Raw genomic sequence first — 26243 nt, 5'->3', positions numbered from 1 at the left:
CAGAGGGAGGAAAAAAATTGTTTACCACTTGCTTCTCGGTGTTGATCACAGAGGACTTAACTCTTTCACGGGCGCCATCTGGAGCTGTCGCGCTGGGTGCTGCCTGGAAACAGCCCGTGCAGCGAGGCTCAGGGGTTATCTGGGATTTCAAAATATTTCATGCAAGCCCAGCCAGGAACTTATGGAGGGAAAAGAGAACAGCAGCTTTAAAATGTAGTAGCCAACACAATAGGGTTGTTTTTTTTTTTTAATCCGTTGCATAGCATGCTGGAGGTGGAACACAGTGAGGAATCCGTGTGCTCCATGTGGGATCTGTCCCTCACACTGCTGACCCTCAGGCTTTTGCTCCTCTCCAGAGCCCAGTTTTACCTTATGGACTTCCTAGGGAAGAGACCAATTCCAAGCTGCCAGGAGCCCATGCAAATGCAGCCTGCAGAGAAAGTATAATTGATGGCACATAGGAGGAAAACTGGGTGTGGATGGTGGTGGTGGTGGGGGAATGAAGGGAGGGAATGCTTCATTCCCGTGCACACCAGGGAATCCAGGTCAGGAACAGTTAATGCTGCAGACAAAGGCGTTTGCTACATGATTTGTCTTCTCTGAAAACAAAGAGCATTAAAGCTCTTCTGCTTTGAAGTGTTTAAGGCAATCTAGTAAAGCAAGACTTCAAGGGGGTGCAGTGCAGGGGGACCGAACCTCTTTAGAACACCAGATGCACAGGGAGCATGAGTCTGGTGGGCTGAAAAAGATGCACACTGAATGGTAGTATAATGTGATCTGAAGAAGCAGATATGAGGGACCATTTGGGGAGTTTCATGGGGGAAAGGATAGGAGACTGAAGCAGGGATTGGGGATCCAGACAAGCCAGACACTAAGGGCACTTCCTAACAACTGGTTTTATTGAGCTTGCAGGGAAGCTAGATGACATTGGTTATTTAATGAGCACTCACTCTGGTCTGTTTGCAGGAAGATAATGTTGCATCAAAGTAAATGTTATCCCACACTTACCATTGCATTTCCCCATCACTTATTGCAAAAAGCCCGATCTTTGGAGGCAGCCAGTTGGTAGTGCAAGATCTATCAATCAACTATAACTGTACCACCTCTGAATTTGAATAAATCCCACCTGAAAATAGTGAGTCTGGAAGCACCCTAAGTCTCTTCTTCCCCTCTCCCCATTATATTTATGACGCGGCCTGTACACCTCTGGAAGCAAAGTTAGCTCTCCCAGCTGCAAGCCCACACTTCCAGGGTATCTGAATAAAGGCAAGTTACCAACACATGAATATGTTATATACAGAGTTAGATCATTTTTTGTCTGTCTAGCTCAGCATGGCCTGCTTTGCCCATCAGTGGCTCTCCAGGGTTTCAGGAAGAGAAAAACTTTCTGCCTCAACCTACTAGCTGATCCTTTTGACAGGTGATGCTGCAGAGTGAACTTGGACCTTCTGCCTGCAAAATGTAAGAATAGCCCAGCTGGATCAGGGCCCCTGTAGACCAGCATGCAGTTGCTCAGTGTGGCCAACCAGATGCCTGCAGGAAGTCTGCAAGCAGGACCTCAGTGCAACAGTGCTCTCCCCATTTGCGATTTGAAGCCACTGGCATTCAGCAGCATGGCGCCTCTGACATTGGAGGCATCACACAGCCCTTGTGGCTAGTAGCCACTGGAAAGCCTGATTTATCTTCCATGAATAGGTCTAATCCTCTATTAAAGCCTTCTAAGTTGGTGGCCTTCACGACCTCTTGTGGGGGCACATTTCCTAATTGCAATTATGTGCTGTGGCAGGAAGTACTTTCCTTTGACTGCCCTGAATCTTCTGGCATTCAGATTCAATGGATGTCCCTGAGTTCTAGTGTTAAGAGAGTGGGAGAAAAAGTTATCCCTATTCATTGACACCCTCCTCCTCTGTGCATCTGTCTCATCCACTTTTAAAGCCATCCAAGGAAGTGGCCGTCACTATTTATTATTGTTATTTTCAAATTAGATTTATATACTAATTATAGGATCTCAGGGCAGTTCACAGAATAAAATACAGGATTAAAAACAAGTAAATGATTAAAACAAAACAGCAAAACAATGACAATAACTACGCTCTATCATCAAGCCTTACAAACAGGCCTTACAAACAGCTCATTACTTTACTTTCCACAGGGAGAGAAACCTTTTCACACCCAGCTAAAAATGCTGTGCTGTTAACATCTTGTTCTTAATGGAGCTCTTGGACTCCGTTCACATGTTTTCTGGAATTCTCACAGCCCAGAGGAGATAGAATCGTTCCATCACCCTCGAAAGTTCAGGGGATGGTGGCACAGGAGAGGACATTCTCTGTGGCAGCCCCTCAGCTGTGGAATTCACCTCCCCCCAGAGATGCATCTGGCACTGTCATTGTGTTGCTTCCATCGCATTATGCTGAAGACACAACTCTTTACCTTGTCCTTTGATGCCTTTGAGGTGTATGTTTCTTGTGAATGTGGTTTGTTTCATGCTGTTTTAATTACATTTTCAACTGTTGCAACCCTTCCTGGGACCTTAGAGGGAAGCATGGTTAGCAAAGTTAAATAACAACAAAAACACCCCTTGTTAACCTGGACAGACACTTGCTCAGTCCTCTGTAGTGATAACTTTTGCGTCTCTAAAATGGTTCTGAAAAGCTCTGAGACTGCCAGTGCTTTCCAGGGTCCTGAATTTCACCAAATAGCTTCATTTAGTGGAGATACCTGACTTTTGCTTGGATGTTGTTATACCAATACTGGGGAAAGACTTTTTCTACAGAAGCAGTGAAACAGTATCAGAATAAAACAGATGGACATCCAGTAGCTTCTGCACTACAACTTACCTTTGAAGAGCAAAAGGAATTTGGATTTATTCATATTGCAGTTCAGAGACTTGGGTCCACCCAATGAATCAAAAGTATGTCAGTATCCAAATAACAAGGAAGACTACCTAGTTTCAGGCACAAGCGACACAGATCAATCACCACCCAGACTTCTAATCTAGTCACAATTCTAATGGCTTCTTCTCCAAAAGGATATAACAGAGTTAAACAAATTTTAGGAACCAGAGGTGATATGATAGCTATATTCAAATAACTGAAGGGCTGTCACATGGAAGATAGAGCAAACTTGTTTTCTGCTGCTCTGGAGAGTAGGACCTGAACCAATGGATTCAAATGACCAGAAGGAAGACTCCAACTTAACATTAGGAAGAACATTCTAGTGGTAAGAACGGTACATCAGTGGAATGGACTACCTTGGAAGGTGGTGGACTCTCCTTCAATGGAGGTATTTAATATGGAATAATATAATCAGGGATTCTTTAGCTGTGGTTCCTGCATTGCAGGAGGTTGCACTAGAAGATGCTTGAGGTCTCTTCCAACACCACAATTTTCTGATTCTATTAGTCTGTGGACATCAAGATTGTATGCCGTCTTGGTGATGGGCCATGACTCATTGATAAAGGGCACATCCTTTGTATACAAAAAGTGCCAGGCTAAATCCCCAGCATCTCCAGGTACACTAGGAAGGACTTCTGCCTGAATCCTTGGAAAGCCACTACTAGTGAGTGTCAGCAATACTGAGATAGATGGACCAATGATCTGACTGCTAAGGCAGCTTCGGATGTTCATGTGCTGGCTAAAAAAGGGAAATAGAGGAAAGCAAACCAGACTAGCAAATATACTTTTTTCAGGGTGGAAGTCCCAGGTAAAGCATGGCATGACAAAAAAAAATGCAGAGATTCTTAACTATGATGCCAACCCAAAAATGTCTGGAAAAGTTCTTATTTTTTCCTTTATTTTATTTTTTTTACCTGCAGAATGAAGCTAATGTCTGTATTTTAGATATTTTGGCTAACAAAAACTTTGGTGTATGTATGTATGTATGTATGTATGTATGTATGTATGTTTTGCTAGGTGATCTTTGGATTAAGGGATTTCAGCTACTGTCCGAAGCACTAATGGCAATCTTCACATCTTGAGGCAGCAAATTTCCAAAATTGATTGTTTTGTGCGAATGACTTCCTTCTGCTTCTCCTTTCATTTCCCCTCACCGCAGATGAAACAAATCTCAAACGTTCCTCATACAGAAGGTGTTTTAACCTTTGATAATTTTGGTTGTTTTTTTCAAAAACTTTTGCAGCTCTACAATATCCTTTTTTTGCCGTGTGGTATGGTAACCACACCCAGACACAGCATGACAAATCTGGTTGCACCATGGATTTGCAGAAAAGCATTATGATATGGGTTGTTTTACTTTTAACCTATTTCCTAGCTATCACAAGCATGTTATTTGCCTTTCACCACTGCTGCACATTGGGTCAACATTTTCATTTTTGCCCCCAAATCTCTTGCCAGATTAACCACCACCGTTCAACATGCCTGTGAAGTTGTTGTTGTTGTTGTTGTTGTTGTTGTTGTTGTTGTTGTTGTTGTTGTTATTATTATTATTATTATTATTATTATTATTATTATTATTATTATTGCCCCAGATTGTATCACATTGCATTTACATTGAACCACACTTGCCATTTCTTCTCTTCTCCATACCAAACATACCGGCTCCCATCATAAGGCTTAATTTCCACTCTCTTTATCATCTTGGTCACCCTCCTCTCCACACCTTCCAATGTGTCCATATCCTCCTTTAACTGTGGTGCCCAGAATGGAACACAGGACACCATATGCAGTCTGACCAAAGCAGAACAAATGATTTGGGGAAAGGGCCATAGCTCAATGACATAGCATCTGATTTGTGTGCAGAAGGCCCAGGTTAAGGTCCCAACATCCTCTGTCTGAAAAATTCCAGAGAGCTCCTGCCAGTCAATATAGAAAATACAGAGCTAGATGAACCAGAGGTCTGACTCAGTATAAGGCAGCTTCCTGTGCAAATGCTCACTGTGTGTTTGGCCAGGCACTTTCTGTTAGAGGGGTGGTGGTGGTGCAGAAAAGGCCCCGTGGCTCATTGCAGAAGATAAGGCACTGCTTACAGTCTGGGGCTGTTTTGAGCTGCATGTGATGGAGAGGGTAGGGAGGGGGAGAGAGAGCAGAGCCTGCTACACAGCATGGAGCTGGTTTGAGGGAGCTGCAAGCAGGGAGGGAGCACAGCAGCTTGTCTCCCAGGCTCCCCGCTGTCTCTTGCTCATCCGAGTGAGCCGAGATGGCTCCCTTTGTTTGGAATCTGTGGGCGTCTCAAACTGGGCTTGGCAATAATTTGTCTGTCTCCTGCAGCTGGCTGTCATTTCACATCTGTGAACCGGTTTCATTTGCACCGTCATTAAAAAAGAAAAAGAAAAAAAAGAAAACCCACCACCCAGCAATACATACACCAGGTTTGACAGGTAGTTAAAAAAAGAAAGAAAGAAAAAAAGCTTCGGCTTCCTCCACTTCCCAAGCGAGGCAAAGGAAGAGCCAGGAGAGATCTCAAGGCAAGGAGTGAGGAGCGTTGGTTGACAGGGCTTCAGAGCAGGCCTAGATGGCAGAGGGACCAGAAACTGAGGCAGGTTCCGCTCATGGAGACTTTGACAGGTACTGAGCAGGCATGGGCAAACCAGAAACATGGAAAAGAGAAGAAAAGAGGGGCAGGAGCTGCCACTAGAGAGCAGCAGAGATTCAGGACCTCTCTGGACGATGTAGGCACAAATCAGGCAGAGATCCTATGCTTTCTTGGGAATAAGTCTTGGGACTCAGCAGTGGAACCATTGTAGGACAGAGTGCTGCGGAATAAATGGATGCAGTTAGGAGAGCCTTTAGCAATGGAGGAGGTGGTTCAGGTAGCTGTCCTTCAAAGGTATAGGCCAGGGGTGGGTAACCTGTGGCCTTCCAGATGTTGCTTGAGTGGGAGGGGGGCACTCGCCGGGAATCAGTTTGCTAGGAACTACAGGAAGGGAGAGTGCACTTGCCCTTGGGTCTTCTTCCTAGAGAACAGGATGCTGGCCTAGATGGGCCCATGGCCTGATCCAGAAGGCTCTTCATATGCTGTTACTGCTGCTGCTGCAAAATTGGAGTACAACTCCCATCAGTCCCATCCAACATGGTCAGTTGTAGTCCATGATGGCATATTGTAGTCCAACAGCATATGGAAGGCATCAGGTTGGGGGAAGCTGCAAGGGAGGGTCTCCTTGTTCCTTCCAAGGAGAGCCAGTGTGGTGTAGTGGTTAAGAGCGGTAGTCTCGTAATCTGAGGAACCGGGTTCGCGTCTCCGCTCCTCCACCTGCAGCTGCTGGGTGACCTTGGGCCAGTCCCACTTCTCTGAAGTCTCTCAGCCTCACTCACCTCACAGAGTGTTTGTTGTGGGGGAGGAAGGGAAAGGAGAATGTTAGCCGCTTTGAGACTCCTTAAAGGGAGTGAAAGGCGGGATATCAAATCCAAACTCTTCTTCTTCTTCTTCTACCCTTAACCGAGGAAGACTCTCCTTCTGCACCACCCTGCTGACTTAAAACCCCTGGTTTGGATATTTGTGCCACACTGCTTTAAAAACTGACAGCTGCTCCAGTTTAGTGTTGTTTTCTCCTGTTTTGTTTAATTGTTTGGCTTAAACAGAGTTGTCATATAAGCTTCTATTTTTACAGTGTCGCTTTGCAGGGGATGCTTTTGGCCAGAAAGCAGAAAATACAAATAATATTAATCACCAAACATATGCAGGGAGGAGGAGAGCAGCTTTACCCAGGCTGCTCTTGATTTCCCAGGGATGGTTCTGCAGGCACAAGGCTGCTCTGGGAATTCAGTCCTCCCACAGGAGCTGAGTCCCAACAGAAAGTCAAGCATAGCTGGGATGGTGCATAAGGAGCACACCATCTTGTCACATAAAAAGCATGGTGGATACAAACTGGCTATGGAAAGCACCTGACATAGGGCATAGGGGGCGACCACCGTGTTTGGGAAGGGGTTGCTCTCACTTTTGATGCAACTAGGGAGGGGCAATCAATCAGTAGCAGCTTCTCACGTTTTAAGGCAAACCCACTTAATCTGCATGTTCTAAAGCAATGTGTGAACTGAAACACAGTTCAAAATTTTCACTTTTTCAGATTTTGCAATGCAGCTGTCCTACCAAAAACATGTACAAAAATGCGTTTAACAGGGCAATGTGTGCATAATAATGCATGCATTAGTGAAAATCACAGACAAAAGGGAAACTGCTTTGCATAGGGGAAAATTGCACACAAAGATGTGTCTATCTGGAGAAATTTGCATTAAAATGCTGATGAATTTTCAAGAGGTTTTTTTTCCCCCAATTGCAAACTGATGTGGAAATGCAGAGGACCAAACTTAAGGTTGGGGAAATGAGAAATGGAGAAAAACTGAAATGGACAGATTTACCCATCCCTAGGTGAGTGTGCTATATAGATAAAACCACTGCCACCACCTGCCATCTGATCCTTTTCACTAGAGGGGACAGGATCTGAACCCAGGCCTTCCTGCCTGCAAAGCAGGTGGGCTGCCACTGAGCCACAGGCCCACCCTGAAGCACCACATAACTTCTGCAGAAATTAACCCAGCACAGTAGAAGACCAGGCTCCTAGTCCTTCAAGAGCTGATCAGGAGAGTGAATTTTGGAAGGTGCAGCTTTTCCCACCACCGCAGCGCTACGACACAGCAAGCTGCACCTACCAGAATCCCCTCTTCTACCCTGTTGCTAAGGATACAGCTGTCCGCTGTTGCTAAGGAGACATTGTTGCATCAGTCCATCCTACCATTGCAGCTGACAAGCAACAAGCCCTTCCGTGGCTTCATTAGCCCCTTTCTCAGTGGCCCTTTGCTCCATCGCAGACTTGCCTGCCAGACACCACCCACGGCTTCTTCTATGCCGGCAAAAGCGTCCCGGCTGCCCGCCCTGTTTAGAGGGCCTTGGCCTACCAAGGGTTAACCAGTGATTACTGCCTTTGTCTCTGCATCAGTGTACATAATGCACTGCTCATTTGCATACTGCAGTGTGCGCTCAATTAAAATGAACTTTTAATTTCTTCTAAGTAAATTACTTCTTCCCGGTACGTGACGCGCACAAATGTCAGAATAATGGGGGAGCCGTGATGAGTTTGGGAAGCAGAAGGAGGCAGGGATACAAGCTGTTTTTAAGGGGGTGGGAGGTAATCTCCCTACCTCTCCCCCCCATTTTTTTTAATCCCCACATTGTAAAGTTGGGGAACAGCTGAGTGTAGCAGGGGGTGGAGGGGTTGTGTGCAGCCAGCCTAGTAACTTTCTTCTCTTGCATTCTGCTGTCGTGGGGTTTTATAGGAATCTTCTGCAGGGCAGCGAAAGAAGAAGTGTTATTACACGAACATATGTGCCTGCCTCCTGCAGGAATTTATCCCCAAGCTCTGAGCATAATTTCAGCACATGTCTCTCTGCTCACCCACAGAAAATCTCCCCGCTGATTTGAAGGAATGGTTCCAGGGAGGTAAGGGGAGGCAGGGGAAGGCAGAGACATCGAGAGGCAGCTGGCTACTAGACCTTTCCACTGGGGACTCCTTCAGCCTTCACTGGAAGGCCAGTGAAAACAAGAACAATCCCTTTCCACTGTACCATCCTCTGGCAGCAACAGAAGAAGGTAGTCACAGGAAGCTACAACAGGAACACGGGGACCTGCCTTGGTCCATCAAGCTCAGTATTGTCTCTACACCAGAGCGGTCCAACGTTTCAGACCAAGTGGGCCACAAGAGGAACCCACGAGCTGCACTGAACAAAACTTCCATATCACAAATTAAAGTGTTCCCAATATAGCTAATATTACTTAACACACATGGTTAATATAGATTTAATTGAATATAATATATAATTAAATACACAAGTAATACATTCAATGTATTTATTTATTAAACATGCTTTCGTTACCAACACAGACATTGAGTCCCTGTAAGAATGAAAAGGTGGAGTATAAATAAGCGCAGCCTGTGAAGAAGCAGAGAGCAGAGAGTGGGTTGAGGGCTGTGGCCACCTCATTCTCCTCACCTCCCTGTTCAGACTGGAAGACTGAATCTGTTGCAGAGAGGCATGCCTTCAGTTGCTAGTGGGGGCCTGTTGTTTTGCCTTTTATGCACAACTGCCCTTTAGTGCTGATAGTTTGGTTGTAGGCTTTAGTTGTAACTTCTCTCAGTCTTATAAGGCATTCTCAGATTGCCCCAAAGGGCAAGAACATGTGATATAACTGGAATGAATAACAAAATAAGCTTTTGTTTTTGCTTTTTACAACACCATGAACACACATATTAAAGCAGAAGCTTCCATTGACTCTTGAGTGTTATTACCGTATTTTTCGCTCTATAAGACACACCAGACCACAAGACACACCTAGTTTTTGGAGGAGGAGAACAAGAAAAAAAAAATTCTGAATCTCAGAAGCCAGAACAACAAGAGGGATCGCTGCGCAGTGAAAGCAGCAATCCCTCTTGCTGTTCTGGCTTCTGGGATAGCTGTACAGCCTGCATTCGCTCCATAAGACGCACACACATTTCCCCTTACTTTTTAGGAGGGAAAAAGTGAGTCTTATAGAGCAAAAAATACGGTACTCACTGGTGTCAGAGGCATACTGCCTCTGAAAGGGGAGGTCCAGGTCATAGCCATTGGTATCTTCCCCTGAATTTGTCTATTGCTCTTTTAATCAGACATCTTGTGGGACCAAATATCATAGTTTAACTATGTACTGTGTGAAGAAGTGCCTCTTTTTGACTGTCCAGAATCTTCCACCACTTCATTGGATGACCCCATCAGGTTCTGGTATTCAATAAATAAATAAAAAAGAAGAAAACATTCTCTTGGTCTACTTTCACCACACATGCATAATTTTATACACCTCTCCTGCTTCCCCTCTTACCCTTTCCCCCAAACCTGAAAGCCCCAAATGCCGTCACTTTTCTGGGGACTCTCAGCCACTTTTGCTATTCACTAGGCAGAAAATGTCCCATGACATTCCCACTGAAACAACTGTATCCGTCTTTCTGTGTTTGTGTGCGTGTGTGCGCACGCACATGCGTGCGAGTGTGTGCTCATGCCTGCTTGTGCCCATGCCCTTCTGTATGCAAGTGTGCTCCTGTCTGAGTGCCACAGACACGAAACCAGATGGCAGGCAAGATTACTGGAATTTGATTTCCAGATAAATCGCAAGGCAGGATGAGTGAATGGTATTCCAGATGCATTATCCATAATCCTCTGGAAGGGAACCTTTCCAAACTAAGGAGGCCCTTGTGCTACCTCCGATAACAGCTGGGTAATCCTGTCCTGTGGAGAGAAGAGCCGTTCTGAAGCCACGGAGAAGGTTTAGTGATGCTGCAGGGCCCAGATCAGGTGGTCTATAACACCAGCAATTCTTCTGACACACATTTGAATATAAATATGAGGCCTGGTGGTGGGAAGATGAAAGCTTATCAAGCCGAGGCCATCAAAATGGCATTCTTTGATGACATCAAGCCACATGATGCTCTTAACATGCATGGCGTGACTACTTGGAGAATGTCTCTAAGAAGCAGGGTGATGCACTGAGTAGGAAGCTGCATGTTGACAAGGAAGAGTCAAGTTCAAATCAGAAGTGTCAAGAGGAAAAATGATTAAGACAGCAAAGCTTTTTACACATTAGGAGTGCAATGTAAACCCTGGTTGGAATGTCTGCCGGTGCTTGTTAAAATTACTAGTTGGCATGCAATTGCATTCCTCCTCCTCCTCCTCCTTCATTTTCTGCCCTTCACCCTGAGGTCCCAGGTCGGGTTACAACAATTTAAAATGCAGCATTCAAACCAGTTTAAAACAACTTAAAATTACAGAAATAGGGTGGCTCCTAAGAATACATATCTCAAGGGCAAAGGGGTGTGTCTTCAACAGGAAAACTGCCTAATGAAGGTGCCAAATGCACCTCTGTAAGGAGAAAGTTTCACAACTTAGGGAGAGAGAATAGCCCCTCCTGGGTAACCACCACCCCTAGCTTCTCAGGGCTACTAAGAGGGTTCCCTTCTGCTGATCTTAATACCCAAGAGGATATGAAGGGCATGAGGTGGTCTTTCAGATATTTGGGGCCTAGGTCATTTAGGGCTTTAAACAGCAGCATGAGTACCTAAAAGGGGGTCTGGAAATGAACTGGTAGCCAGTGCAGCTGTTTTAAATCAGAGCTTATATGGACCAACTGAAGTTTCTGAGCAGTCTTCAAGGGCAGTCCTATGTAGGAGAAGCTTTGTCTATGCTTGCCCCCATTTGAAATGGATGGGCAAACTGTCAGCTCTGATACAATTGGGAAAGCATACAGTATGTTTGCCCTGCAAGAAACCCTTTGCTTGCCACATGTTCCAGAGCAGAGTGGGAAAACTGTGTTCAGTCCAAGGGCCTCATTCCCTTCTTGACAAACGTGTGGTTGATGGTTGGTATCCATCTGTCTCGGGAGACAATGGAGGGTGCCTTTGAGGGTGAAGTCAAACTGTTGGAAGGTTATAGTGCCTGCTGTGGCTGTAGGGACCAATATGGAAGAGACATGTTTTGCTGCAGCTGGGGCAGATGAAGGCGTCTGGTTGTGGTGCTGCAGGTGCACTATGGCATTTCTTCTCTCTGTGCTCCTCCTAGCAGCCATTCCTCCCCTGGTCACTGCTCTGGTCACAAACATATGGGGGCCATGGGAAAAGTGAATGGGGCCAGATGCAATGAGGCAACGGATGTGACTCTTACCTTTGTACACTAGGCTGCATTCCAGCCACACACAAAACAGAGGCTTACCTTACACCCACACACCCACACCCACACCTGGATGAGGTGAATCACCCAAACCCTCTCCTTATCTGTGCAAACAGGAACCATAATCATCATTCAAAGATACATTCTAGCAAAGCAAAAGCAATTGCAGAGGCTGCAGAGCAGGGCACTGGTAGGTGTGGCCTTAGGGAAAGTGGGTGTGGCCTGCAGAAAGCCTTGAAGTCTGGATAGAGAGGGCCTGAGGGCCACATCCAGGTCAGTGGTTCCCCACTCGTGCCCTACAGCAACATAGAATCAGCTTCTCAGATGTGGAAGATGAAAAAACTAAAACAAGGTACTCACAGAATTAAGGTTCTCAAGAGCTGATAGACATCAAACTAAGAGCTCTATGCATTGTGGAAGGTCCTCAAATATAATAGTATAGGTTTTAGCCTGATGTGGGGTCGATGCATAATATCTGTCAAAGTCTGACTGTGCTTTGCATGTTCAATTCAGCTCTAGTCTGGCAGCCTCAAATGCAAACCATGGTGAGGTCACGGTGAGGGTGCAATAAGCCTTCAGGGCAACATATAGCTCTGTTTTAATTATACACATTGCGGCACTGTTAAATACTGACGATGTTGATCCATCAAGTAATAAGACTCTATCTCCTCACGTTCACTTTATTAATCAAGATGGGAAAATTGCTCTGGATAGTCACAAGCAAATAGAAAGTCTGCTCAGAGAAGGGGTAATTTAAGGTTTGGCATCTGCAGACAATTCCCACCGGTGCAATTGTGGTTCAGATGTTGGGGAGCTTTTCCACCTCCTGGAATTTGCAGAGCAACTACACATTGCCCCATGCAAACCAGCACTTCTCCTAACTCTTAAGATAATTTCATTCAGTGTCTGGGCAAAAGGATTGGACACATTAGTTAGCAAACTGAGAAGTGAGGAAATAATGGTTAGGGTTTTTGTGGTTTTTTAAAAAAAATCATTGTGCATCACAGGTAAGAAGCAAATTTAATCAAAGGATACAGGCAGTCACCATGGACACGAGAGACCCCATTAACGTGGATATCTGTTCAAAGTCTCAGAGAAACCTCCTGGGAATATGGGACTAAAGAAAGAGTCTACTACACCTCTTAAACATCAGAATAAAGGGAGGGAATGGGAAATATAAAGGAAAGAGGATGGTTTGGGAGTCACCATTCAACATTTGAAAATTATCTAGGTATCAAAAGGGCCCCCAAAAGGCTAACAAAGAAAGGCAAGTGTGATCATTTATTTGGAAACACAGCCTTAATTCAGTGTAACTAAGAAGAAAACCTTCAACATAATGGCTGCCTCAAAGAAAAAAACTCCTTGTGATCTTCAACAAATCTGAGGTCAGGCAGCCCCTTCCATTCTTCCAAGGAAGACACACAGCCCTTTTTAGTAATCCATTAAAGAATGACTTTCAGATGGCCCAACTTTGATTCTGCAATAAGTTCTAGAGCTACTACAATAGCAGGGAAATAAGATCTCTAGGCATAGAGATGATTTTGTTGCCACATGCCAGATTGTGCACTAGAAGACCAAATTCAAGGTCCTGAAAAATGGTGCTGAGGGTACTTCATTTTATTACCTCTTCTATCAACATTTTTTCTGCCTTCAACCTGATGCAGAAGCATAGGCAGAACACCAACTTGCCCCAAACATTACATACAAGCAGGTGAACCAAGGTAGACATCTTCAGTCTCCAAGTGAGTGATTCCCGAATAGGTGTAGCAGAAAAAAATGGCAACTCTCTTCTGTGGTGCTGACACAAAAATGACAGCCCTCATGTAGTGCGGCACAAGTACAGCAGGATTTCGAGCTGATGCTTGTGCATGTTTGTGTCTGAGGTTTGTTTTCAAAAGTAATGGTTTTCGCGTGTTTTAACTGTAATGCTTGTTTTTAGAATTTTTAGACTGGTTTGAATGTTTTTGCCTTTTAAATGGTTTAAATGGTTTATCTGTTTCCCAGACTTCAGAAGGACATGTAGAATATAAAATAAATAAATAAAATAATTCAAGCACCATCATTTTACAAAGCTCTGCTTAGTGTGCCTAAATCTAAGAGCTGCATTTTTATAATAAAAAAATACACATGATTAAAAACCAATGTCCCAAGCCCATGGCTTCCTTGTCTTTAATATTGATTTAATCAATTTCAATAACAACAAAAAATCAAAGTTCTGGCATCTTTAGGCAGCTGCTACAGCTGATTATAATGTCAGTGAACAGCTTTCCCTCTGGAGTTCAGCACCAGGGCTCTATGGACAGCTCCTCATCTTACAGCTTCTCAGAGTCCCTCCAGGAACTTGCAGTTTTTAAACATAAAAGTTTCACCTGCTATTAAACTGAGGGATGGAATGTGGAAATGAATTGAATGTGGGATGAAATGTGGAAAGATCACCACTCTCGGATCAAATGTCCTTTTCTATCCAATGCAGGTTTTGCATTCACACCACAGGGCATTTTTTAACACATAAACATATTTAAGTGACCATGCTTTCCATCACTGCTGATTGAAATGGGCTCAAGGGGACAAGTGGAGGCAGCAAGAGGGGGCAAAGGTGCTGGATATGGGCTGGAATCCATGCACATGTTAAAGCAAGGCTTTTGGGGTGGATGTCTAAGAGCCATCCCAAACCATGTGACTGCTCTCCACACAAGTTGAGGGAGAAGTCTGAATTCCCCAACACTGCACTGCTAAGAAAAGGAAAACCAAAATGACTGAGGGGATGGAGTGACTGCCCTATGAGGAAAGGTTGCAACATTTGGGACTTTTTAGTTTAAATAAAAGGTAAGTAAGAGGCAACACAGTGGACGTTTAGAAATTTGTGCATGGCATGCAGAAAGTAGCTAGAGAGAAAAAGTTTCTCCCTTTCCCCTAACACTAGACCTTGGGGACACCCAACAGAGATGAATGTTGGAATATTCCGGGGGAAATAAAAGAAAGCTCTTCTCCATGCAGCACATAGTTAAATTATGGGGCTGACTCCCACGGGAAGCAGTGGCAGCCACCAGCTTATATGGCTTTAAAAGACGATTAGGCGAATTCATGGAGGATTAGGCTACCCATGGCTACTAGCCATAATACCTTTGCTCTGCCTCTATGGATGGTCAGAGGCAGCAATGATTCTGAATATCAGTCGTCAGAACCCGCAGGAAGGGAGAGTGCTCTTGTGCCCAGAGCCATCTGGCTGGCCACTGTGATAACAGGATGCTGGGATAGATGGGCCTTTGGCTGGATCCAGCAGGCTCTCCTTATGTTTTTATGCTGCTGTATGCCATTTTAGGTGGCAGAGTGGTCAAATCTCCACCACTTCCCCATCACTGTCGTTCCCCATGGGTTGATAATGGTATGAGAGGAAGGGAGGGTGAAGGAACCGGCCAATTTATTTTAAAATTGCCTTGTTAATGAGGTTGTCTTGACTTGTTCTTGCTCAGTATGTGTTGTAGTAGACAGTTTTTTGGATTTTTCCAGTTCTATTTGACCATCTCAACCAAAATTGTTATGTTCCTCAACACACACATTTCTGAAACTCCTACCTCCTATACTCCTCTTCTTCCTCTCATAGAGAGAACTGAGTCCACTTTCAGTTCCTCCCCCTTTGTTTTGGCAATCCAGCTTTACTTTCTCTCTACCCCCCACCCTCCAAAAAGAGTCCCTGCACCTTTAAGAGGATGAATTATTTCTCCCATTTCCTCTCCTCTCCTTGTTTTTCATGCCCGTCTCTCCCCCTGGATACCTTCTGACAATTACCACTTCCCCGGCAGCTGGTGTGTGCTGTTTTGTGTGTGCGTGTGTGAGTGTGGGCACATGCTGCTATCTATGCGCAAGAGGTGATTGGAGCCACGCTTTTCCCCCCATTGCTGAAATTTACATTGAACCACAAATTAATTTCATAATTTTTTCCTCTCTAATTATGCCAACATCTGCTGCAAAGGCAAGCTGTGTGCATGCATTTTAATAACTCGCTTTCCCTGGGTTCCTTCTCTCTCCCCCTCCCTCCCTCCCTCCCTCCCTCCCTCCCCCCCTTCTCTTTCTCTCTGCTCTGAACTTTCCAATAATTATCACCAAGAGAAGAGCTTTCTATTTTAGAAACACACACACACACACACACACACACAGAGAGAGAGAGAGAGAGAGAGAGAGAGAGAGAGAGAGAGAGAGAGAGACCCAAATAAGCAAACCTTACTCTGCCCAGAGATGAATGGGCCTGCATAGTGGTAGTTGGCCCATTAGGGTACAGTGGGGTACAGATGCACCAGCCTCAGTCTGCTGTCAGTCAGAACTACCCCCCCAAAAAACCCCCACCTTCCTGCCTTCTTACTTATACAACCAGTTTTTTTTGGGGGGAGACACTGGCTGTCAGGTTCCTCCTCCTTAGTCTTAGTTTTGCCCTTGCAGGACTCAGGAGGGAGGAGTTGGGGGACAAAACTAAAATGAGTTGGCTCTGCCTGTCTTTGGCTCTGGATCTAGCTCCTGTTGGACTCCCTACATTCTGCCCCACCAGTCCTAATGGGCAGCAGACAACAATGGGGCCTGTGTATGGTTATGGTCTGCTATGGAAAGTCCATAGCGGGTTTGAAGGCTTTGGGTAATACAGTCATACCTCATGTTATGTTTGCTTCATAGTACGTTTTTTTCAGGTTGCGTTCCGCGGCGACCCAGAAGTACCGGAATGGTTACTTCCAGGTTTCACCACTCGCGCATGCGCAGCAGCGCTAAATCGTGCTTCGCGCATGCGCACAAGCACCAAATTGTGTCGTGCACCTGCGCAGATATGGCGCTTCAGGTTGCGGGCTTTTCACGTTGCAAACAGGCCTCCGGAATGGATCCCGTTCACAACCAGAGTTACCACTGTATATCTAGGAAAGCAAGTGTGGGGCGATTGTGCCTAAGCTCCTTCCATGAAAGGCCTGCTGCACTGTGTTGCTTTTATTTCCTTTTTTTTTTTTTTGGCCTTAACTTCTTTTCTAAGGGCCAATTCCAGAGTCCACATTACCAAAGATACATGATGACTTGAGCTGTATGGTCTTCCTGCCAGCAAGGCTTTTCTGTGGCGTTAGTGGTCCAAGAGATGGCATGCCTGGGGAGGTATAACAGTCAGTTGCCTGCCCTGGATGGGGTTGCACTCCCTCTGAAGGAGCAGGTACATAGCCTGGAGGAGCTCCTGGATCCATCTTTGTCACTGGAGGCCCAAGTGCCTTGAGTCACTTAGAAACACTTTCTGCCACTTTGGGATGGCAGCTACAGCTGTTCCTGAACAGATTACCCAGGTATTGGTAATCTTCATACTGGATGACTGCAATGCATTGTATATGGGCCTTCCCATAAATTTAATCCAGATATTGCAGCTAGTGCAGAATGCTGCAGCAAAGCAATTGAAGGGGGTGTCCTTTTGACAGTGCTTTGACACCTGTGGTGAAATAAGACAGGCCAGGTTTCAGGTCTAGTAAGAGGCACATAAAGCCTTGCTTGTGGGAACAAGGGAAGCTGCCTTGTACTGAGTCAGACTATTGGGCCACCTGGCCCAGTATTGTCTACACCAGGGGTAGGCAACCTAAGGCCCGTGGGCCAGATGTGGCCCAATCGCCTTCTCAATCTGGCCCACAGGCGGTCCGGGAATCAGTGTGTTTTTACATGAGTAGAATGTGTCCTTTTATTTAAAATGCAACTCTGGGTTATTTGTGGGGCATAGGAATTCGTTCACCCCCCCCCCAAATATAGCCCAGCCCACCACATGGTCTGAGGGATGGTGGACCGGCCCCCTGCTGAAAAAGGTTGCTGACCCCTGGTTTACACTGACTGGCATTGGCTAACAAGGTTTGTAGACAGGGGTCATCTCTAAGCCTTCCTGGAGATACCATAGGCCTTCCAGGAAAAGCAGATGCTCTACCACTAAGCTATGGCCCTTCCTCAAACTTGGGGCTATTGTTACCTCTGGGAATGCCTTGCTTTGTATACCCCTGCCCATTCACCTTGAGGTCTGCCTTATGTCTGCTAAGAACAGTGAATAGGAGCACCCCACAATTATTATTATTTTTTTTTTGCAAGTCCCACTTGTAGTGACTGTGATGCCCTAACCCAGTTTGCCCTTGGGAGAGAGTAGCCTGGGACATTTCAAACACATAAGAAAGGTGGATTTTGTGTGATGTCCCTAATGATTTGGTTCATGGGCCTCCCACTATCCCATCCCCAGCATGAACAGCTGACACAAATGACCAGCAGCTACAACTGCCCCATCCTTCTTCACATCACTATGTATGACTCATTTCCCTTCCTACCCAGCCCATATCCCCAACTATAGGCTTGTCTCTTCACTGTGGATAGGTGAATCACTCAAGTTCAGGTGCTCTCACTTTCCGATCGTTTTAATTTTTTTATTGGGTTTTATAAACAAGAATAATGTTATACAAACAAGTATACCAAGTTTTTTCATGTCATTTGTATATCACAAAAATAGCATGATAAATGTGGGAAAATATCTACAACATGTTTCATTATTAGTGGTCTTAAGTTCAGTTATCCACATCAGTTTGTGTTTCATTTATTTTTAGTTTCTTTTTTTATAAAAATTGTCATGAAGATTCATCAGTACTGGAGTATGAATTTCTCCTAATAAACCCATTTATATTATCCTCTATATACACAGTTTTTGCAAAGCAAATTCCCCTAATACAATGCATTTTTGTATGCCACTTACACAAATATATGCACATTTTACTCTCCTCTGTGCATTTACTTGACTGGAGAACTACATTGCAAAATTCAGGGAAGTGTGAATTTTGAACCTTGGCTGTACTTCAGTTTACTTCTTGTTTCAGAAAGCGTGAATTAGGTAGGTTTGCCGTTAAAAGAAAACTGAATTAAATTCCTCCTCCCTCGCTACTCACCACAGGTGCCTGTGAATGTGTCCATCCTGTCATTTGGCCAGATCTCCACTAGGGACTAGGCTGAGACCATCCAATTCACTCTCTCTCGTCCAAGAGGACGGCTCTCTGAATTCACAGCAGGCAGCCTCATCAGAGGTCAGAAGTTACTTTCCTGCCATCTGCCCCAAGTGGAAACAAGTTTCTCTTCGGCAACCTGTGAATTGGCCCACACCAGTGCAGTGCAAGGAAAGAGATGGGCTCACCCCCGGCCCCTTGATGTGTGGATCCAAGCCTATTACTGAGATCCATGGGCTCACCTGTTTGGTTCAAACAGGAATTGAGCATCCCCAGCTAATATGCTGCCCTTTTATGTTTCCTGTGGTTTTTAATTCCTTTCCAGGTAGAATTACACATTGTGGGGTATCATTAAGATCACCCAGCTGTTGCAAAAGGTCATCAGCAATGGGGCTTCCTGTGCTGGAAAAAAGGGATATTACAAGCATCAATAGCTATCTGTCATGACAGCTATATGGGACCTCCTCCATGTTCAAGGTCTGTCTACCTTGACCCAATAGTCTGATCCAGCAGTCTCATCTTATGTCTGTACTTGTAAGGTATATTGTGAAAAGTGTCTTCTTATCAGTGATGGGGAAAAGGGAATGGGCTCCTGGTCACTAGAATAGGCTGAGTTTTAAAGGCTCAGTGCTGGCTGGGTGTTCTCGGGGTGAACTTTGCATGACCTTATCCTAAAGACACCACAGGGCTGGCCAGCAAATCCAAGCCCTGACCAGCTCATTTCTCCATTCCAGCAAACCTTGCTCTAATGACGGGAAACTCTGCTCTGTCCACTTTTGCCTCTGGCCCCACCCACCACTAGCATGTGGGCCTTGGATGTCTGCCCAGAAGGGAATGTGACCCTGGGCTGGAAAAGGCCCAGAGCTTTCACCACTGCTCACTCCAGAGCAACCCACATATGCTGGCAAGAGCAGGGTGACTCTGAGCCTCAATATTCTGCTGGTGGTGCCTGCCTGCCTTTGCAGTGAGGAGCAGATGGCAGGTAACAGAAGCTTGTGATGAGTAATAGATGTCTAATGAGAACAGCTCATTCAGATCCTCACCTTTTTCTGCTCGCTCATGCACCCTCCCCCTCTGTCCTCCATACATTTTGTTGGCACCTTCCCTCACTCCTTGGAGCTCTCAGTCTGGCCTGATTCCCAAGAGGGCTTTCTCCCCCATTTCTGGGGTTCCCCTTGCCTGCCTCGCTCACACAGACCTCTTCTCCCTCACTGGCCCCAAAGCTCACCATTCTCTCCTGCTCATTGAGCCTAGCTAGGGCTGGCCCTGCTATTGGGCAAAACGAGTTGGCCATCTCAGGTAGCAGTTTCTGTGTATCATGAAAGGGCACGATTTCATTCAGGTGTGAAGAACCTTTTTCGGCCTGAGGACCACGTTCCCTTTGGAAGGAGGCATAGGCCAGTGATGGGCGGGGCCTGAAGCAAAAGTGGGTGGAGCAATAAATGTAAACTTTTCTTTTGTACAGTAAGTTAGTTCCTACACACACCCTCACCCTTTTCTTTCCCCCACCCAGGGAAACAAGAGGCGTTATCAGAGATCAAGGACGCTTTCCAGCCAGGCAAAAACAATTAAGGAAGGTACATGAGTCTGGGGAGGTGGTTGGCCTGGGGCCAAAGAGAGCCTTGTAGGTCCTAATGTTTCTCATTTGTCATGGATAGGGTTGCCATACATCCAGATTTTCCCAGACATCACTGGAATTTCAAAGGCAGAATTGACGTGATGTCCAGGAGGAATTTCTGAAAGACGGCACTTTGACCTGGATCTTAGGCAAGTCAATCAAATCAATTTTGGTGGTTTTCTTTTGAAAAGCTCAACAATTTTGGGCTCTTCCTAAAAAAAAACTTTTGGAGTGTCCTGGTTTTTACTTTTTGAAATATGGCAACCCTAGTCATGGACTGGCTGGACACAGAGGAATGGTGGGAGGCACCAGCTGGGGAACCCCTAAGGGAAGAAGGCTCACAATCTGGCAATTGGTGGTGGGATGACAATGAGTGGTCAGAGGGAGAAGCCTGGGAGGAGGAGGTGTCAGAAGCTGAAGAGGTAACAGGGCTTAGTGAGCAGGGAGAGTCTGTGGAAGAGGAAAGTCTAGAATCAGAGTCAGAAACTGAAGCAAGAGGAGGGAGGCCAAGAGGCATAGATGAGTCAGGCTGGTGAAGACAAGCTTATCCTACTGCGACAAGCTCTCCTGACCCCTGGTCTCTGAGGACCAGAAGAGGTATGAAGAGGGGGAAGCAGAGGCAGGAATCTCAGATTGCTTGGCAAAGACCTGGGGGAGGATGAGATTTAGACAGCTGTAGGAAGGCAGGGATCTTCAGCCTCCACAACTGCCTCATAGGTGCAAGACCTACCAAGAAGAGTTGCTGTGCTCATTACACCTAACTCCGTTGAGCTGGCCTGGTTTCTGCTAATGTCATGTACTCCATGTGATTTATTGCGGGCTGACTCCCTGACATCATCCCTGATTTAATTCATCATTACTGTCTTTTTACCACCACGACAAGAGAGACACAGTTGTGGGATTTCCTGCCAGCCTCCGGTATCTAGATAGGGTTCTTTTGGATGCTTCAGGGAATGAGGGAGACCACAAGCAGGACCTAAATGCAAGACTAGCCTCCCCAGCTGTCATTCCCAGCAGCTGGCATTCAGAGATAGACCATAGCTTTATCCACAGTGATTTGGGAAACAAGATGCTAGATCCAATGGACCCACAGTGGGCCAATCCGGCAGGGCATATGGCCCAGCCTCCTGTTCTGACAGTGGTCAGCCAGATGCCTCTAGGATGCCCATAAGGAGCACCAAAAGCACAAGAGTGCTCTCCCCACTTGCAATTCCCAGAAACTGGCATTCAGAGCCATTGCTGCCCCATGACACTGGAGTTAGCACATAGGCTGCTGATGGCATTCAAGGCTGCCAGCCTGTAATCAATCTGGTGCCATTCTCTGCAATTTCTCTGGTGGGAGAGGCAGCAGCTCCCTTGGATATGGCAAGGCAGCATCCTTAGGGAGTCTCACGTTATTCCAGCAGGCGAGAGAATTGGGGAATCGTCACGCCTTGGCCTGGTTGGCTCATTAATAGTTGATTCTGCTAAGAGCTTCTCTTAATGACTGTACGTCTTTCTTATAAAGTAAAGCCTGGATGGGAGAGATACATCAAAGGGGGCAATTAAAGCTGCTATTTAAGCAGCTCAGTTCAGTGGAGGGAAATCATTAGGGTTGTTAATGGCTGGTGGGAGAAGCAGGCATAGGCCTGAGGAGGCTCTTCTGAGCAGAGGTGGGTTGTGGAAGAGCTGCGCAGTCAGAGGGATCAGGAAACACACACCCCCCAAAAAAAAATTGCTGCTGAATATCAGAAGATTTGAGCTTTTGTACCAGCAAATTTGCAGCATGGAGAAACTGGGTGCATCTCTAAGAGTGCTGTTTAGGGAACAGGGGCAGCTTTCATATTTGAAACCACAGGCATTCAACCCTCTGCCCACCGAGGGACTCCTGATAAAGAAAAATAACAAAACAAACAAGTTGCACCCTAAAAATGAGCATTCATTGCAGCATAAGTTTTTGCAGACTGGAATCTACTCCATCAGGTTGTCCATGAAAGCTTGTGCCACAATAAATCTGCTCGGCGTGAAAAGCAGGTGCTTTTCCACTGAACTACGCAAAGGCAATATAGGGAACATGCAAATGTGCCTTATAGAGAGCCAGTGTGGTGTAGAGGTTAGAGTGCTGGACTGTGAGAACCTGGGAGACAAGGGTTTGAATCCCCACACAGACACAAAGCTCACTGGTTGACCTTGGGCCAGTCACTGTCTCTCAGCCTAACCTACCTCACAGGGTCGTTGTGGGGATAAAATGGGAGAGAAGAAGAGCCATGTAATCAATCTGGTGCCATCCTCTGCAGTTCCTTGGAGGAAAGGTGGGATATAAGTGCAATAAATAAAAAATGAATACCCAAGTCAGACCACTGGGTCTGCCTAGCTCAGCATTGCCCACACTGGCTGCCTTTTCGGGATTTCAGGCAGCAATCTACATGGAGAGGCTGGGGATTGAACTTGGGACCTTCTGCATGCAAAGCAGCTGCTCTGCCACTGAGCTATGGCCCTGTCCCCAAAGTTCTAGCACCTCCACTCTTCTTCAGCCTCCAGCCAGTTACAGCAGCCTCCCTGCTGGGTCAGTGCACCCAATGTGCTTCTCAAATGCCACTGCATACCAGCTCCCACCTGTCTTACCTCCCCACTACCCACCCACAGCCACAGAAGTGCCTTTGCCTTCCCATCCTATCAGAAAGTTTGCTTTAAAAGGGAAAAAATACAGGTCACCTGGGACTTGGAAACAATAGCTCAAGGGATGGGGGCGGGCGGGGGAGGGGAGCAGAGAAAGAGAGAGAAATGTGATGAATTGGAGAGCTATTGAAGCACTGAGTAGTAAACTCCATATTTTTAACGCCATTTAAATGCCTGCAAGCAGATTAATAAGGTCTAGGTAATAGCAGAACCAGCCTATATTTATTCTATCTTAAATGCCAGTTTGTCAGGCTGTATTAACATTGATGGTAAGACTTGGATTGAGGACAGCAAGTGCTGGGACTCAGGCTTTATCTCTCACAAACAGGCAGCCGCAGACCCTTTATCAGTCTCCTGTTCTTGCAGCAGCCTGCCTCTTCAAGGGCTGGAGCACCCCCTCCTCCATCAGCCCCCCCTCCACCTCCCCTCTCTTTTTAATCAGAGGAGAAGAAGTTCCCGGCTTGATCGTTCCATTTTTATCTCTTTTATTTACTCCATTTTAATGTCTTTCAGTGCATATTTTATTCCCATCAAGGCAGGGCCATTGATAGCTAAGGTTTCTCTGCCTCCTTCCCTCCCACTCCTTGCAATTTTTTTTTCCACATTGCAGGCACAAAGAAAAGGATGAGAAGGGTTGTTTTTTTTAAGAGAGAGAGAGAGAATTATCCTGTCAACCGCTTTCCCCAGCTTGGTTTCTCTTTGAGATTGGGCAGAGTTGAGCACTGGGCCCCCATTTCGCTGCTGCTGCTGCTGCTGCCCCCCCTTCTCCAAGTGGCAGAAAGTTCACAGCCACCTTTGAAGGAGAAAGTGGCAGAAATCTATTTGACTGCTGGTTCTTTACAGGTGGGTGACTCAGAGGGCTTCTGCGGCAAGCGCAGGGAGCGCAGGGAGGGCCCGTCCGCAGGTGTTAAGAACACAGGAAGCTGATTTTTGCATAGGCTAATCTCTATCCTAGGACACTGATTCAGGCCTCAAGGGAGCATTCTGTCCCCATCCAAAACACTCATTTTGGCTGCAGGGGAAAGGGGTGGAAAACACTTAGACACAGCTCTGGGGTGAGTGAAGAGGTTTACATCTCTCTACTATGCACTCTGGTGGGGATTGCAAATTACCCTTTCCCTGGTCATTGGATTGATGAGCAAAGGAGGCCTGATAAGTGTCCCTGCCCTGCACATACACAGCCCTCAGCTGATCTGGACAAATCAGCTGAGGAGGGGAGCTGTGTGCCTATGTGTGTGTTTGCACATATAAGAGTGCCGGGGAGGCACACTCACCCCTGGCATGTGCCAAAGAAAGGTGAGCCGCCTCTGGTGTCAGGTGACTGGCAGGGGTGGAGCCACCTACCTGCCCTTTTTGGCTCGCAAGGTGAGGAGATAAAGATCTGGCCTGCTGGGCCATAAAGGTTCCCCGCCTCAGCGATAGTCCAACCTTAGTGTGGCTGTGCCCTACTTTACAGTGTGTGGTCCTCTATTGGAAATTAACTTATGTTGGAAAGGCTGTCCATCCAAGTCTGCTTCAAGTATAAATAACTGCAAGACAGGAGGCCTTGTGAGGCCTCATAGATGCTGTCCAAGGCCTTGCGAGACCTCGGAAGTTGCGCCAGGGGCCCTGTGGTGTGGGTGCTGAGCACCCACAACAACAAGTGCCTATAGTTGGCGCCCCTGCTGCTCATTCATTCCTCGACTGTTTCTTTAACCACAGAGTTACCCGTTAATCCATCTTTTGCATTTTCTCCTGCAATCCTTTTACATAATACAAAATGGCAAGGTGGCCTTTCCCCGCCTCCCTTCCCCACTCCTCCTTTCTCCCCCATCAGCTTCATTTGCCTTCTGATCAGCTTGACAAAGTCCATTCTGGAAGAAAGGTCAGGCACCAGCCTTGGTCTCCTCCTGGGTTTGGTGGTGCCTGGAGAATGCTCAGGACGATGGGAGTAAATGCCCCTCAGCACAGGTCCCTGGGGCCTAATGCGTTGCCCTATAAACCACAGCGCAGTGTCCTGGGAGGAGGAGACGCAACCTTTTCAGCTGAATAATGATTTTAATGGCACAGTTACTATACATTTTCTTTATGCACAAGCGCAGGCTTTGGCTGGGGGGGGGGGAAGGGGGCGGGGAGAGGCTTTGCTGCTGAGCACACCAGAGATGCTAAAAGGGTAAAATCACTTCATTATACAAAATCAATTCCCTGCTCAGTTCCCTAAGCTTCTCCCCCCCCCACTTTTCAGCCCCACAGCTTCAACCCAGGTGACTGCCTTCACAAGCTCTTAACCAAGGAAGCTGGGGTGGGGGGGGAGAGTGAGAGAAGGAGAGAGAAAGAAAACCAAACCGTTTTAATTTAGCAGCCATTAGCCTTCTAAAACATCAAAGGGCGGAAAAATGGAAATCCTTATTAGCTAATAAAAAGCCCATTGCTCTCGCTCTCTCACTCTTTAATATAATTAACAGCAGCCAGCACTTCAATTAAAGCTTTTGCAAACTTCATTCTCTCTCACAATTACAACCCGGACACGTGCTCGTCTCCCTGCAAGGATTTGCCAGTGGAGAGGAACAGACAAGGAGCTGGAGTTGACCCAGAAACACCCCAGTTCAAAGAGAGGGGATGGGCTGTGGTTGAGTGGTACAGTGTAGGTGCTTTGCAGGTAAAAAAGGTCCCAGGTTCAGAGCCTCACAGGTATGGCTGGGGAAAACCCCACTTGAAAACCAGTCACAGCAGAGACAATATAGGCAAGGCAAAGGAATCTTTCTTTTCAAAGCCAGCCCGCCCATTAGGTAAGCTGAGGCAACTGCCTCAGGTGGCAGAACTCCAAGAGGCAGCACCTCTGAAGGAGCCCCGCTGCTGGCAGGAAAGGAGCAGAGGCTTCTGGCAAGATCTCGCCAGAACCTGCCATTGTTGCTGCTTTGCGGGTGCCACCATGCAACCCAGATTAGGAAGGTTTCAGCAGCAGAGAGGCAGCAGCAGTGGCAGCCTCCCATTTCGCTTCAGGCTGGGCTGCCCCAGTTCCTGTGTTCCTATACCTGCTCACAGTGGCCACCCAGATGCCTGTGAGAAACCGACAACCAGGACCTGAGCACAAGAGCAAACTGGCTCATGATTTCCAGCAACTGGTATTTAGGAGCATGCTGCCTCTGATCATAGAGGCAGAGAGCAAAGACAATTTGCCAGTAGCCACTGATTATCCTCCATGAATTTGTCTAATTGTCTTTAAAGCTACCCAAGTCAGTGGCCATCACTGTCTCCTGTTGGGAGTAAGGTCCATAATTTAGCTATGTGCTGTATGAAGGAAAGCACTTTTGCTGCTGCAGCCATTAGAGAGGGACAGATCTGTCAGTTTCAGTCCTCTTGGTT

The sequence above is a fragment of the Podarcis bocagei genome (assembly GCF_964188305.1).
Source record: "Podarcis bocagei genome assembly, chromosome: 7".
NCBI classification, from domain to species: domain Eukaryota; kingdom Metazoa; phylum Chordata; class Lepidosauria; order Squamata; family Lacertidae; genus Podarcis; species Podarcis bocagei.
This window is presented reverse-complemented; position numbering follows the sequence as displayed.